The sequence below is a fragment of the Ahaetulla prasina genome, chromosome 3 (assembly GCF_028640845.1).
Source record: "Ahaetulla prasina isolate Xishuangbanna chromosome 3, ASM2864084v1, whole genome shotgun sequence".
NCBI lineage: Eukaryota > Metazoa > Chordata > Lepidosauria > Squamata > Colubridae > Ahaetulla > Ahaetulla prasina.
This window is the reverse complement of record NC_080541.1, coordinates 111,094,057-111,110,366: the sequence shown is the minus strand read 5'-3', so window position 1 is coordinate 111,110,366 and position 16,310 is coordinate 111,094,057. Positions and strand designations below refer to the sequence as shown.

General features: G+C 42.1%; 1 protein-coding gene and 1 pseudogene across 1 annotated transcript in view; both read right to left on the bottom strand.

Annotated features, from left to right (window-relative positions):
* LOC131194996 (cadherin-23-like) overlaps positions 1 to 16,310 on the bottom strand; it is a 240,846-nt gene that overhangs the window by 105,421 nt on the left and 119,115 nt on the right. The window lies entirely within an intron of this gene.
* Positions 9,917 to 16,310, bottom strand: part of LOC131195683 (protocadherin gamma-B5-like) — a 29,344-nt pseudogene continuing 22,950 nt past the window's right edge.

Here is a 16,310-nt window from a genome sequence, read left to right as displayed (position 1 = left end):
GTACCAGCCGTACAACGTGGTTGGAGAGGCTCGTGCCCGACACAGTTCATAGAGATCTCCATTCAGACCATCTTTGTAAATGTCCACAAGGGTCACCTCCGACTACCCTCTCATCAAGGGAACTAAATCACTGAACTCCTGGCTGTAATCAGCCACCGGTCTCCTCCCTTGCCTGATGGTTTTCATTCGACCTTTGGCCTTCTGCTCTGCCAGGGGGTCCTCAAACCTCCTCCTCAGTGCAGTAATAAAATGCTCATAGTTTTGCAGTAAGGGGGAGTGGTTGGTATATAGCGACACAAACCATGCAGCTGCTCTTCCTGTCAAGTTGTGGGTCACAGCTCTAACTTGTGCCGCCTGTGACCAATAATCTTCCCCCCAGTCTATCATGTGGTCATTCACTATCGCCAGGAACAGTTCCAGCTCCTTGGCATTTCCATCAAATTTCTGATATGGGGGGAATTTTTGGCTTTTTCCTTCCCCTGCGCAGCCTCGCTTGGTCAGCAGGTGGCATGCATTCTCTACCCAATTCAGCTGCCTCTGGGAAAGGGTTTTCTAGCTCTGGGCCTTCTGAAATCTCTCCGCCCTGGGAAACTCCTCCATCGGGTCCCTTGGTAATTTCTTCCTCCTCTTCTCCCTCCCACCTGGAGGACCGAATAGGGGATTCATACCTTTGGCGAGCTGCTTGTCTTTCTTTCACTTCGCGGAAAAGGCGCAAGGCCTCCTCCAACTGGAGCTTGTCCCTTATCTCTTGTTCTGCTTCCGAAAGTCTTTCCTTCCCTTTTTTTTTCCTTTTTGTCACTCCAGAGGGAAGCTCTTCTGTGTCTGGTTTCCAACCTTTCTCTTCCAGTTTTAATTGCTCTATCCACCGAGCTCTGCAATCTTCCAGCTCAGGGTTAAAAGTGTCAGCAGAAATTCCTCCGGACACCTCCCCCGGCTCAGCCGGCAGCTGGCCTTCCATCACATTTTTTCTATCTCCCACCTCGGTATTGCGGTTGCAATCCTGGTTGGTCGACATGCTGAGGAGATCCAACTTAATGTCAGACTGCCTCTGATTATAACTAGGAAAGAATTCACCTTGACTTCATTTGCAATAAAGAAAAGTACTTTTACTAGTTACAGTCTTGATAGCAGCTTAGTAAAGTTGGATCTGAGACAAAATATGGCTAACATATCATATCCCCCCAATTGTCCCTCCTCCTTCAGGAGGTCAGGCTGGTCTGGTCCAATGCAAGCTCCTTCTCGGCCCCTCGTGGTAATCTTCTTCCACAGGTCTCTAGTTGTCAATCATCTTAGGAATGCAGTTTCTGTTGGAAAAGCCCGCGCTCTTAACACTCAGCCGTTAATCACCCCTCCCACACTGTTATGTCAGCCGACACTCTTAATAACCACATCTTATTTGCATGCTTCCAGCACCTTCAGTTACATCGTCAGGTAAACGGTATTAATTCCCAGAAGTGACATTAAGAATGTAAATTCAATAATAAATAATTATGAAGGCTGAAGCCAAATACCCCAATTCACTGGCCATTATTTTGGGAGATCTAAACAAGGCAAACTTAAGGAAAGAGCTAACAAAATATTTGCAGCATGTCAATTGTACCACCAGAGGCCAGAATATTTTAGACCATTGCTACACAACACTAAAAGATGCTTATCTGTCTTTACGATGAGCAGCTGTAGGACACTGATCATTGCATGATTCACCTTGTACCTGCTTACAGGCAAAGACTTAAAACCACAAAACCAACAATTAAATCAATGAAGACTTGGACCGAGGAGGCAAAATTAAAGCTACAGGCTTGCTTTGACTGCACTGATTGGAATATTTTTGAAGCTACCTCTGCAGACCTGGATGAACTCACAGATATTGTAACATCATATGTCAACTTGTGTGAAGACCTATGTGTACCGACAAGGAACTTGCAAATATACAGTAAAAACAAACCTTGGTTCACAGCTAAACTTAAGCAACTACGTCATTCCAAAGAGGAACTCTACAGAAGGGTGATAAAATGCTGTACAATCAGACCAGAAATGTATTAACAAGGGAGATCAGAGCAGCAAAAAGAAGGTATTCTGAAAAGCTAAAGAATCAGTTCTCAACAAATGAACCAACAAACATGTGGAAAATTCTTAAAAATATCACCGGCTATGGTAAACCTCCTTCCCAGACTGAAGGAAATCAACAACTGGCAGATCACCTGAACATGTTTTACTGCAGGTTTGAAAGGAAACTACAGCCACCTATCTCCACAACCCCCATCTCAGACACCAACAACAGCCAAACCTCCTACAACTGTACCCATCCCATTGGGTTCATAACCTCTAGTGATCACAGAAAAGGAAATACAAGACCTATTTCACAGACAAAAGCCAGGAAAAGCTCCAGGCCCAGACAAGATAACTCCTTCTTGCTTAAAAGTCTGTGCTGACCAATTGGCCCCCCTCATCACCCATATTTTCAATAAATCACTAGAGATGTGCTATGTTCCTTCTTGTTTCAAATGCTCTACTATCATCCCAGTGCCAAAGAAGCCCACCCTCAAGGAACTGAATGACTACAGACCAGTTGCTCTAACATCTGTAGTCATGAAAACCTTTGAAAGGCTAGTGCTGTCCCACTTGAAAACCATCACAGATCCGCTGTTAGACCCCTTGCAATTTGCATACCGAGCAAATAGATCAACAGATGATGCTGTTAATATGGCTCTGCACTACATCCTACAACAAAGACCTATGCAAGGGTCCTCTTTGTAGACTTTAGTTCAGCATTCAACGCCATCATTCCAGACACTCTTCTAACTAAGCTAAACCAGCTACAGGTATCTGAACAGACTTGTAAGTAGAGCTTACAAGCTTTTTTAAATTTTTTTTATTTTGTCACAACAGTATACACAAACAATTGTCATAGATAAAACAACATGTATTGAAGAAAATATATAAGTAAAAATATTCATCAATAATATTAATTTGATATAATGAAGGGAACAATAGGACAGGAACTGTAGGCACTATTGTGCTCTTATGCACACCCCTTATAGTCCTTTTAGGAATGGGGTGAGGTCAATAGTAGACAGTTTTTGGTTGAAGATTTTGGGATTTTGAGTAGAGACTATGGAGTCAGGTAATGAGTTCCAAGCATTAACAACTCTGTTACAGAAGTCATATTTTCTGCAATCAAGTTTGAAGCAGTTGACATTTAGCTTGAATCTATTTTTTGCTCTTGTAATATTGCAATTGAAGCTGAAGTAGTCTTTTATAGGAAGGCTATTGCTATAGATGATTTTGTGTGTTAAACACAGGTCATGTCGGAGTCGATGGAGTTGTAAGTTTTCTAATCCCAGGATTTCAAGTCTGTTGGTATAAGGTATTTTGTTGTTTTCAGAGGAGTGAAGAACTCTTCTAGCGAAATATTTCTGGACTCCTTCTATTGTATTTATGTCAGAGATGAGGTATGGGTTCCAGACGGATGAGCTGTATTCAAGAATAGGTCTGGCAAATGTTTTGTATGCTCTGGTTAGTAGTGTAGAGTTTTTAGAAAAGAAGCTGCGTAGAATTAGGTTTACAACTCTTAGGGCCTTTTTTGCTATGTAGTTGCAGTGGGCTTTGGCATTAAGGTCATTTGATATGAGAACTCCAAGATCTTTGACAGGGTGGGGGTCGTCAGTTAGGTAATGTCCATTAAGTTTGTACTTGATGTTAGGGTTCTTTTTTCCAATATGTAAGACTGAGCATTTGCTGGTTGAGATTTGGAGTTGCCAAGTTTTAGACCAATCGGAAATTAAGTCGAGATCTTCTTGAAGGGTAGAAGTATTATTAGTGGTATTAAATAGTTTGATATCATCAGCAAAGAGAACACAATAACTTGAGATGAGGTCACAGAGATCATTTATGTATAGTATGAAGAGTGTTGGTCCAAGAACACTACCTTGGGGAATGCCACTTTTGACAGGAACAGGATTTGATATAGCGTTGCCAATTTTGACCACTTGTTGTCTATTTGACAGGAAGGCATTTATCCAATTGTGAAGAGGTCCCAAAACGCCATAGGATTTTAGTTTGAGTAGTTTATCATGTACTTTATCATGTTTATCATGATATGATAAACATACTTTATCAGTATGTTTATACTTTATACATATATAATACATATACATACTGATACTTTATCAGCTTCCTAACAAACAGGAAGCAGCAGGTGAAGCTAAGCAGAATCACATCAGATACCTGTACAATTAGCACAGGGACCCCTCAAGGCTGTGTACTCTCCCCAGTTCTCTTCTCTCTGTATACCAATAACTGCATCTCTAACGATCCATCTGTTAAACTACTGAAGTTCGCAGATGACACAACAGTGATGGGTCTCATACGAGGCAATGATGAATCCGCATACAGATAGGAGGTTGAACGACTAGCCTCATGGTGCGACCGGAACAATCTAGAACTGAACACACTCAAAACCGTAGAAATGGTTGTAGACTTTAGGAGAAACCCTTCCATGCTTCCACCTCTCACAATACTAGACAACACAGTAGCAACAGTAGAAACCTTCAAATTTCTAGGTTCTACCATATCAGAAGATCTAAAATGGACAGCTAACATTAAAAATGTCATCAAAAAAAGATGGACTTCCAGTGGCTCCGCTCTCTCCGAAGGATGCCCTAAGGGCACCCGCGCTGGGATTCTGTAAAAAAGCTGGCGAAAACAGCGAATATCAGCTGTTTGCCAGCTGAAAGTACTTTCCCTGGTAAAGGGGAAGGGAAAGAGCAGAAGAGGGAAAGGTAGAACTCTATAGAGGCCCCGCTTGGGGAACTCGAAGGGGAAAGTTCCCTGGAAATCCCTCTGCAGCAGCTCCAGCCCCAGCGTGTCTCTGCTTCAGGCAGAAAGAGAAGAGAGCGACCACTTCTGCTTCAAGTGATTGTTATGGATATTTATAAGCAGACGGAATAAACACAGGAGATCAGTCATTTAAATTGCAAGTATTAAATCTGACTTCTATTTTTTAAAAAACCTTTTTTTTCTTCTTTCATCTACAATCAACATAATGAAATAAAATGGCGTTTACTTGCTGAGAAAGTGAAAGTGAATGGAGACTTTATCTTATTGTGCTGGACTGTGGACTGTTGGATTATTTTAGTTTGTTTAAGTATTTTATAAGGGGATTCTCAGCAAGAACTTTGCCATGAAGGTTCTTTCAGAAGAATGGATTCGTGACTTTATACAGGATTATACAGAAAGAATGTATTTAATTATTCAAAAATATGAACTGATAAAAAATGGAGATGTTTTGGATGAGAGTTTGGAGGAAATTAACCAGTGTAATCAGGACTTGGAAAATGGAATGGAGGAGATACAAACAAAAGTGGATAAATATGAAGATATGATCGTGAATAAACAAGTTGATGTAAAGAAGCTTTTTAAAAAAAGTTTGGATGAAATGCCTGAATTTGTGCTACAGGAGGCTGTCTCCCGAAATGGAAAAATTCACAGGGTTAATGCTTTCCAAGAGTTCTCTTTTCGGACTGATGGAATATACGGCAGTAACTTGTGGATTCTTGGACATAAGGAACTACTAGGAAATATTGTGACTGACTTTTCAAAAGGAGTAATGAAGGAAAGACAGAGACTAATGCATCAAAAAAAAATGGCAAGAGGCAAAAGTATTATCCTTGAAAGAATTTTTTTTTGAAATATTAACAGATAAAAATATTAGCGTCCCTGAAAGACAATATGTGAGGAAGATCTGGAAGAAATGGGTTGATTATATGTTTTATATCTATCATAAAAGACTAGATATTTGGATTTATACTGGATTTTGACGAGGAAGGACTGAAGTTGAATAGATATTGTAATTTCCTGTATTGAAATTTTATAATGTGTTCTACTGAATTTTAAATAGAATATTCTCAAAAAATCTTATGTAAGAAAGACTTGGGGGGGGGGGAAATTATATGGTTATAGAAGCTATAAGGGAGATATTCTCTGAATTGGATTGGATTTTTATGCTTTAGCTGGTTTTAAATACTTTAGGATTAATTTGTTCTATTGACTTATATATTTTATTACTGTTTATTGTTAATTTTTTTGAAGGATTTTGGTTATGTAAGGAGGAAGTCAGAGCTAGAGAGGGAAAATTGGTATAATAGTTTTGGGGAAAAATTTTTTTAGCATATGTTTGTTTTATTTTTACCTTGTGCTTGTTCCAGGAAGTCGGGGGGGGAGCGGGGAGGGGGTTTGTGAAGGGAGGGGGATTGGGGGGAAAGGGGGGGGAATTTTTTTGTAAAACTTTTTGAATAAAAAAAAATGTCATCAAAAAAGGACAACAAAGAATACTCTTTCTGTGCCAACTCAGAAAGCTCAAACTGTCCAAGAAGCTGCTGATCCAGTTCTACAGAGGAATTATTGAGTCTGTCATCTGCACCTCTATAACTGTCTGGTTTAGTTCTGCAACCCAACAAGACAGACACAGACTTCAGAGGATAATTAGAACTGCAGAAAAAACAATTCCTATCAACCTGCCTTCCATTGAGGACTGTATAATACATGAGTCAAAAAGAGAGCTGTGAAAATATTTACAGACCCCCTCACATCCTGGACATAAACTGTTTCAACTCCTACCTTCAAAATGACACTATAGAGCACTGCACACCAGAAAAACAAGACACAAGAACAATTTCTTCCCGAACATCATCACTCTGTTAAACAAATAATTTCCTCAATACTGTCAAACTATTTACTAAATCTGCACTACTATTAATCTTCTTATCATTCCCATCACCCATCTCCTTCCACTTATGCAGGGGTGAAATGCTCCTGGTTCGGACCAGATCACTTGATCTGTTAGCGATGGCGGCAGGTGGTTCGGAGAACTAGTAGCAAAAATCCCTGCCTCCCCCATGCCCAGCTGAGCCGCATGATCATCAGAGAGTGTTTTTTTTACTTTTAAAAGCATTTTTTCTTTGGCCAAAAAAATGCTTTTAAAAGTAAAAAAAAAGCCTCTGATGATCGTGCGGCTCAGCTGGGATCGTCAGAGGCTTTTAAAAGCATTTTTCTACAACCTCTTCAGCCGAAGAGATTGTAAAAATGCTTTTAAAAGGCTTTGGCGATCCCAGCTGAGTTGCCTGATTGTCAAAGGCATTTTTTTCTTTTAAAGGCAAAACAAAATGCTTTTAAAAGAAAAGAAAAGAAAAGTCTCTGACGATCAAACAACTCAGCTGGGATCGTCAGAGGAGCCTTTTAAAAGCATTTTTTAAAAAAAATTTAAAAATAAAAAAGTTGGCCATTCCCATCCAGTCACAATACCCCCCCCCAGCAAGCCACGCCCACAGAACCGGTACTAATAAATTTTACATCTCACCACTGCACTTATGACTGTATGACTGTAACTTTGTTGTTTGTATCCTTACGATTTATATTCATATTGTTTCCTGATTGCTTATTTGTACCCTATGACTATCATTAAGTGTTGACCTCTTTTCTTTTATGTACACTGAGAGCATATGCACCAAGACAAATTCCTTGTCTGTCCAATTACACTTGGGCAATAAAAAATTCTATTCTATTCCATTCCATTCCATTCCATTCCATTCCATTCCATTCCATTCCATTCCATTCCATTCCATTCCATTCTATTCTATTCTATTCTATGCGATCATTGGAATTTGGCAATTCATACGAACAGTATGAACTTTGGCTTGCGAACCATATAAGATACCCACTTTAGGCTTGGGAACCTAGGATAAGCTGCCCAATGATCAGCTTGGGAACTGGAGAGATACTCACACAAGGCTTTGGAACCTCGAGGAAGAAATAAAACTACAGGCTTGGGATCCTGAACCAAGAAACCCACACATGGCTGGTATTGCATGGCTATTAGGCATGCTCCCTATGGTGATGGGGTTGCTGGTTCAAGTGCCTGAACTGGTAGTGACAATGTCACCATGGACCAATGCAATATAATAGTAGTAATGATGTATATATATAACAAACAAGACAAAACAATAATAGAATGCATGTGACGTTGCCATACAACGTCCTCAACTTTGTCTCTATTTTTAGAGCTTTATACGTCAGAGATGAAAAACCAATCCTACTTTTTAGGGGGTCTGAAACATGCTCTTTTTAATGAGAATGATTTAACAGAGTTTCCAGAGTTTCTTTTTTTGTAACAGCGGGCTGAAAATACCCTATTTTTGGCATTTTTACAAAAACCATCAACTTTACACTCAATTTGTGAACTACTGGAAAGCAGTAAGAGAATGAAATTTTATATTTGACAACCTTGTGTTGCTAAGTTATTATGCACAAAGTTTCACGTTTCTCATACCTTTCCTTCCAGAAATGTAGGAAGCCAAACTTTAACCTTTTTTCAAGCCGCAGTCATTTTCGGCCAACTTTGCTTTCAATTATCTAGATGGAGATCACTCATGAGAATGTTTTTGTTATTTTGTTTAATAGAGCACAACAAGTTGTTTAAGATGGCCAAGTTTTGTTTCTCTCAACAAAATATTGCCGGAGATATTATGTCTCAAAGTTGTTGAAATCTCAGAATCATACTGTAGAAGGCTGTGGTATGGGGTCAAACAAATGACTATATCTCCGCAAGTATTTTATTGGCAAATGTAACACTTTACCGATGTTCATTAGGGATGTGTGTGCATGTTCATGCCAAATTTCATTGAAATCCGTGATGGTCAAGTTGGGCACTTTTCTGAAATCAGACCACTTGACATGGAATGACCCCAAAACCAGTTAGATAACACCTCTGATCCAAAGGGGGGAAAATGGACAATGTGTGTAGATTTCAAACACTTGGGGAACCAAAGTTCATGAAGTATGTATCGTGTTTTAGATGTCCCCATTATACAGAAGTGGGGAGTCAATTGGAATAGACATGATAACAGTAAACAAAAACATCAGTGCTAATGTTATGAAATCAAACTTTCTGGACAACTTAAATACTAACCCACATTCAAGTTCTTCATGGTCTATACTTCACATATATTAAATATATAAAAGTTAAATATTGCATTATTCTAATATTTATAAATTAGATCAGTAAGTTAAAATTAGCAAAGATTTGATGAAAACATATGCATATTTCAACCAAATGCACTATATGAAGCTTCCTGGAATAATTAGCAATGAATTATCAATCTAGGATTTAATTTGTGCACAGACAGAAAAAATAATTAAGGCCTGTTGAGCAAGATTTCAAAATAACATAATAATTATTACTTTTCACATGAGATCCAAATAATCCAGGTAGGTAGCAACCTACACTTTTCACCTGCCACGAAAGACCATTTCAGGTTGTGAGAAGTTTTATTTCCAAATATATATTATTCTTTATTTTGTTTCCATCTTCCCTTAATATTGACAGAATCCACAATGGTTTGAGAATCAGTGTCTCCAAATTAATCAAATTAGCAAACTTTCTCAAACCCCAAAATAAGTTACAGAAACCTAATCCACATATGAAAGGATAAAGTCTGCAAATACAAACAGTTAATTAAATTAGATCTCCCAGAGGAACTGCATGTTCACAAAAATAAACAAACCTACACACACCCACACATCTTAAGTGTGACCCTAGAATCAGCACGTAGACACTTCCACACCTCAGACAGGCTCCTCCTTCAAAAATCTGCTGCTTCACCCCATTTCTCTGCAGCTGTCCCTAAAGGCAAACTGTTTTGCTTTTAGGAATACATCAGTTAACTACAAGACAGCTACCTCTCACAATTAATATGAGTATCCAACGAAGAAACTTAGGTTCAGTACTTAAAAGATACAACTCTATTTGATCTAGTATTTAAATCAATGAATTGTGGAGCAAAAATATTACTTCCATATACTATATTTTCTAAATTCATTTTACCACTCAAGAAAAAGCAGTGCAAAAAAGGGAATTATTTTGATAGTTAATATTTCAATTATAGTTATGAAAACAGATTGTAAATAATTCTTGAAGAAGCCATACCTTATCTATTATTTTCGAAATTAAATTCTTTTCTACAGTTCCTGTGAAAAGTGCATTGGATTTCTCACCACTAAGAATATTGCCTGCAGCTTGAACATTAGGTGTCAAAAAAGTAAATTCGTTCTTTTTGGATTCTGAGGAGTGGCCAAGCTGGTAGGAATAAGGCTGAGTCCCATCTTCAAAATTGGGTGGAAATATGAGTCCAGTTGTGGAATGGGGAACAGGACCCAAACACTTTAGGAATCTGGAACTCCCTGAATCCTGGAGTTTGATTGCAATGGTCAGAATCACTGACAAGAAGAATAAAAATGACATTACAGCTAAGGTGACCACTAAATAGAACTGCAAGTCCGACTGATCCTCTGAACTCTTCATCTGGTTTTTCATCTCTGGAAGGGCCTCCTAGAAGTTCTCAGCAAACACCAGGTTCAGAGTGACAGAGGCCGAGAGAGTCGGTTGTCCATTATCCTTCACCAGAAGGACCAGTCTCTGTTTCACAGCATCTCTCTCCAGAAAGGTTCTTGCTGTTCTGATCTCACCTGTATGGGAGCCAACAGTGAAGAGGGCTGTTCTGTGGCTTGAATCAGCTGGTAGGAGAGCCAGGCATTGTGTCCAGAATCAGCATCCACAGCCACCACCTTTGTTACCAGATAATCTGCCTCGGCTGAACGAGGGACCATCTCAAAGAGGGCAGAGTCCTTGGAATCTGTTGAAGGGGACAGGATTTGGGGGCTGTTGTCATTCCGATCCAGGATAAACACCCTGACTGTGATGTTGCTGCAAAGAGGGGGACTCCCTTCATCTTGGGCCTTCACCTGCAGCTGGAATTCCCTAAACTGCTCATAGTCAAAGGATCGCTGGGCATACATGATGCTGGTCTAAGAATGGATGGAGATATAGGAGGAGATGGGAAATTCTTCAATGTTGCTGATGAGGATCGAATATGTAATCTGTGAGTTTTGATCTATATCCAGATCAAAGGCTTGAATCTGGAAGATGGAGGCACCAGAAGGATTGTTCTCTGGCACATAGATACTGTAGGAAGTTTTTTCAAAAGCAGGAGCATTGTCATTGATATCAGAGATCTGCAGCAAGATGGTTTTATTTGCTCTCAGTGAAGGAATTCCCTTGTCAGTGGCTGTGATTGTAATATTATACTGTCCAGAGGTCTGTCTGTCATGAGTTTGTAGTAATTTTTAGATGATGGAAGAATCTTGAATGGCAAATCACTTTGCAAGTAGTAAGTAACCTTTCCATTATCATCAATATCTCTGTCTTTAACATTTATAATAGCAATTAAGTTTCCAGAATCAGAGTTTTCAGGAATTGGATTAAACATAGAAGCTAATTGTATTTCTGGAATATTGTCATTGTCATCTGAAATTTTTATTTCAGCATTGCAATGTGTCACCAATCCACCTCCATCCTTTGCTGCAAATTATATTATATCTCTTCTGTTTCTTCAAACTCCAGCAACTCTGTCACATAAATTGTCCCTTTAATTGAATCCAATCTGAATTTTTGTTCAGCAGTTGGTGGTAAGTTGCTGAAATTATATGTGATTTGGGCATTTGTCCCTTCATCTTTTTCAGAGGCTTCCACCCGAAGCACAAGGGATCCAACTGGAACACTTTCTTTCAAATTAACTGTATATGTATCTTGAGTGAAAATGGGTGGGTTGTCATTGATATCAGTGACATTAATCCATATATGGGCAGTTCCAGTTTGTTCACTCCCATCCAGGGCTGTAAGGATCAAGTGAAGGCTCTGTTCACTTTCCTGATCGAGGGGTTTCTACAGCACCAGTTCTGCATATTTAAGCATAATACTGGTCTTATGTCACCCAGTCCCATTTCCAACTAGACTGCTATAATAACATCATTCGTCTGTCTGGGATGAGCTTACCTTCCAATCTGCTTACTCATGAGATACTCTCCAGCGGAACTCCTTGCTCTGCGAGATTCCCCCTTCTCGCAGAAGTGGCCCTCCACACTATCAAGGGCCTACCTCAATGACGGATTTTGGAATCCCGAGAGATGGCATGTGGCCAAGAAGAACCTTCGGGGTTTTTTAAAGAAAGGGCTTTTAAGGGGAGGGAGGGTAAGGATGGGTGTTGGGGGAAACCCATCGGGGAGGGGGCCAGCTCTTGCGAAGGCTCGTGGCAAAGCTGCAGCAGGTTCGGAGGTGAAGGGGGAGGCTCGATTTAATGTCTATGTGGGTTGTTCCATTGGCACGGTAAGTGGAAGGGGCAGATATGGCGGAAGCAGGGGGCTGCATCATGTTCGGGGTGCGCGCGCTCGCTGTTTAAGAGCGATCACGCACTCCGGTCCCTCAGACTTCTCTCATTCCCCGAGTGGCTGGAATCCTCAGAGCTTGGACCTTCGGCTGATGTTATGCAATGCAAGGTCTGTGGTGAATAAAGCCCCCCTGATTTTTGACCTTATACAGGGGGGGCCGTGGACCTAATGGGCATTTCGGAGACCTGGTTGGGCACTGAAAGGGGGTGCCCCTTGTGGAAATGTGCCCACCGGGTTTCCGAGCATTTCATCAGCCGAGGGCCCAAGGTAGGGGTGGGGGGGGGGTGGCGGTTATTATTAAGGAGAGTCTAGAGCCGAAGGAGGCCATTGTACCACAGATAGCCGGTTGTGAATCCCTTTATGTGAAGTGGGGTCAGAGGATGCAGGTGGGCTTGCTGATTACGTACCTGGCTCCTTGCTGCGTGACAGCAGCCCTGCCCGAGCTGTTAGATGGATAGCCAGGATGGCGGCTGATACCCCCAGACTTATGGTCATGGGGGATTTCAACCTGCTGTCGGCCGGTGAAGCATCAGCGGCAGCTCGGGAGTTCATGGCCTCCATGACAGCCATAGACCTGACCCAGTTAGTCAATGACCCCACTCACATTGGGGGAAACACACTGGATCTGATTTTTCTCTCTGGACAGTGGCTGAATGATCTGGAATTAGGAGATTTAATTATTGAAACCCTGTCATGGTCAGATCATTCGCTTCTTCGTCTGGACTTTTGGACCACCATCCAACACCGCAGGGAGATGGGGCCAATGCGTTGGTTCCGTCCCAGGTGCCTGATGGACCTGGAGAGGTTCCTGACGGAGCTTGGGCCATTCGAGGATCTAGCCCACGGTTCGGCTGAAGAACTAGTCGCGGCCTGGGAAAGGGCCATGGCTGGGGCTTTGGACTGTGTCGTGCCTTTGCGGCCTCTGACCCGGCTTCGATCTCAACCGGCTCCTTGGTTTTCCAAGGAGCTGAGGGAGATGAAGCACCGGAAAAGATGCCTAGAGAGTGAATGGAGGGCCAGCCGTTCGGAAGCCGACCGGACACTAGTTAGGTCATATATTCAGACCTACCTAGTGGCAATAAGGGTGGCTAAGCGTGATTACGTTTCCACCCTTATTGCATCGGCAGATAACCACCCAGCCGTCCTGTTCAGGGTGACCCGCTCCCTCCTGCATCAGGAGGCGCGGGATGATTCCCTGCAAGGGTGTGCTGAGGATTTTGGAAAATATCTGCACGATAAAATCGCTCAGATTCGGGACAGATTGGACCAAAATTGGGTAGATTCAGGCGAGATGGCGGAGGTAAGTCTGGGTGATAACATCTGGGATGAGTTTGATACTGTGACTCCCGAGGACATCGACAGGATGCTGGGAAGGCTGAATGCGACCACATGTTTATTGGACCCATGTCCCTCCTGGTTGGTGCTGGCCACACAGGAGGTTACACGAGGCTGGCTCCAGGGAATTGTCAATGCCTCTTTGATGGAGGGTGTTGTTCCTACCACCCTGAAAGAGGCAGTGGTGAGGCCCCTCCTCAAGAAGCCCTCCTTGGACCCAGCTGTTTTGGCGAACTACCGTCCAGTCTCCAACCTTCGCTTTGTGGTGAAGGTTGTTGAGAGTGTGGTGGCACGACAGCTACCCCAGTACCTGGATGAAACTGTCTATCTAGACCCATTCCAGTCCGGTTTCAGGCCTGGGTACAGCACGGAGACGGCTTTGGTCGCGTTGGTAGATGATCTCTGGAGGCTCGGGACAGGGGTTATTCCTCTGCCCTGGTCCTTTTGGATCTCTCAGCGGCTTTTGATACCATCGACCATGGTATCCTGCTGCGACGGTTGGGGAGTTTAGGAGTGGGGGGCACCGTTTTTTGGTGGTTCTCCTCCTATCTCTCTGGCCGATTGCAGATAGTGTTGGCAGGGGGGCAGAGATCAACCGCAAGGCACCTCATGTGTGGAGTGCCACAGGGGTCGGTTCTCTCGCCTCTCCTGTTCAACATCTATATGAAGCCGCTGGGCGAGATCATCCGTGGTTTTGGGGTGAGGTACCAGCTGTACGCTGATGATACTCAGCTGTACATTTCCACCCCTAACCATGCCAACGAAGCTGTCAAAGTGTTGTCCCGGTGTCTGGAGGCCGTGCGGATCTGGATGGGGAAGAACAGGCTTAAACTCAACCCCTCCAAGACTGAGTGGCTGTGGATGCCGGCATCCCGGTACAGTCAGCTGCAGCCATTGGTGACTGTTGGGGGCGGCCCCAATGGAGAGGGTCCACAACTTAGGCGTTCTCCTGGATGGACAGTTGTCCTTTGAAGAACATCTGACGACCGTCTCCAGGAGAGCTTTTTATCAGGTACGCTTGATCCGCCAGTTGCGCCCCTTTCTAGACCTGGATTCCTTATGCACGACCACTCATGCCCTCGTCACTTCCCACCTGGACTACTGCAATGCTCTCTACATGGGGCTCCCCTTGAAGAGCACCCAGAGGCTCCATCTGGTCCAGAATGCAGTTGTGCAGGTGATAGAGGGAGCTACCCATGGCTCCCATATAACACCTCTCCTGCGCAAGCTGCACTGGTTGCCTGTGGTCTTCCGGGTGCAATTCAAGGTGTTGGTTACCACCTTTAAAGTGCTCCATGGCTCAGAACCGGGTTATTTACGGGACCGCCTGCTGCCACTGTTTGCCTCCCATCGACCTGTGCGTTCCCATAGGGAGGGCCTCCTCAGGGTGCTGTCAGCCAAACAATGTCAGCTGGCGACCCCCAGGGGGAGAGCCTTCTCTGTGGGGGCACCTACCCTCTGGAATGAGCTTCCCCAGGACTTCAGCAGCTTCCTGACCTCCGGACCTTTTGCTGCGAGCTGAAGATGTACTTATTCTTCTGCGCAGGGCTGGCATAAAACTATTAGTAATTTTAATTAGGTTTTTTATGGTTTTAGTGTGTATGGGCCAAACTGAATAGGTTTTTTAATGGGTTTTTAACTGTATATTGTATGTTTTATTGTGTTTTTACCTGGCTGAAAACCGCCGTGAGTCCTTCGGGAGTAGGGCGGTATAGAAATTAAATTATTCTTATTCTTCTTATTATTCTAATAGTATAGATTCTCCTGCTTGAGCAGGGGGCTGGACTAGAAGACCTCCAAGGTCCCTTCCAGATTCTATTTTATTCTATGTGAGTTAGATCAATATTCACAGAAGAAGAAAGCAAATGGCAATATTAAAATAAATTATTATATTATACATTGATGGAAGTCTTAGCCATCTCCTGCATCTGGTTGTCTGTTGTAAGAAATAAATGCTGGACTATGATCATGAATCTGATACAGCAGATCATAGTGGAAACTGTCTATAAGCAACCTAATAATGCAGCAATTTTTTTAGATATCAGAATAGATTTATCCAAATAACTCGTTTTTGACAAATCTCATGTCCAGAGATGATTGTGGGAATGCTGTGGACACAATCATTTCAACAACATATTAGACAAAACATCCCATGATATTCTCATCAACAAGCTAACTGGAATAATTATTAAGTACATCTACAGATGAGAATTGGTTTGATGAATGTAATGATTAAGGTACTAGGTTAGAAACCAGGAGACTGTGAATTCTAATCCTGCCTTCGGCAAAATGCCCAGCTGGGTAACCTGGCCAGTCATTCTGTCTCAGCTCTAAAAAGAAGGCAGTGGCAAACCACTTCTAATATTTTACAAAGAAAACTACATATGCAAGTCCAGGTAGTTACTAAGAGTCAAGACAACTTGAAGGCACAAGTAATACAAAATTTGCAGTTTAAAAAGCATACTCAAAGAGCACTTATAAAAATAGAGAAACTCTCATAAATAATTTGGATAACTAAATGAGAAAAATGCTTCTCTAAAATGGGAGAAATAATTGATACCATATAAACACAATCTTGAATAGTTAGAACAAAGTTGGATGTAGCAGACATGTTCAATATCTTTATAAGGAAAATATTCTTTAGTACCAAAGGGACTTTTCTTCTTAATTCAAATGTTTCTTTCTAGAAATACAAT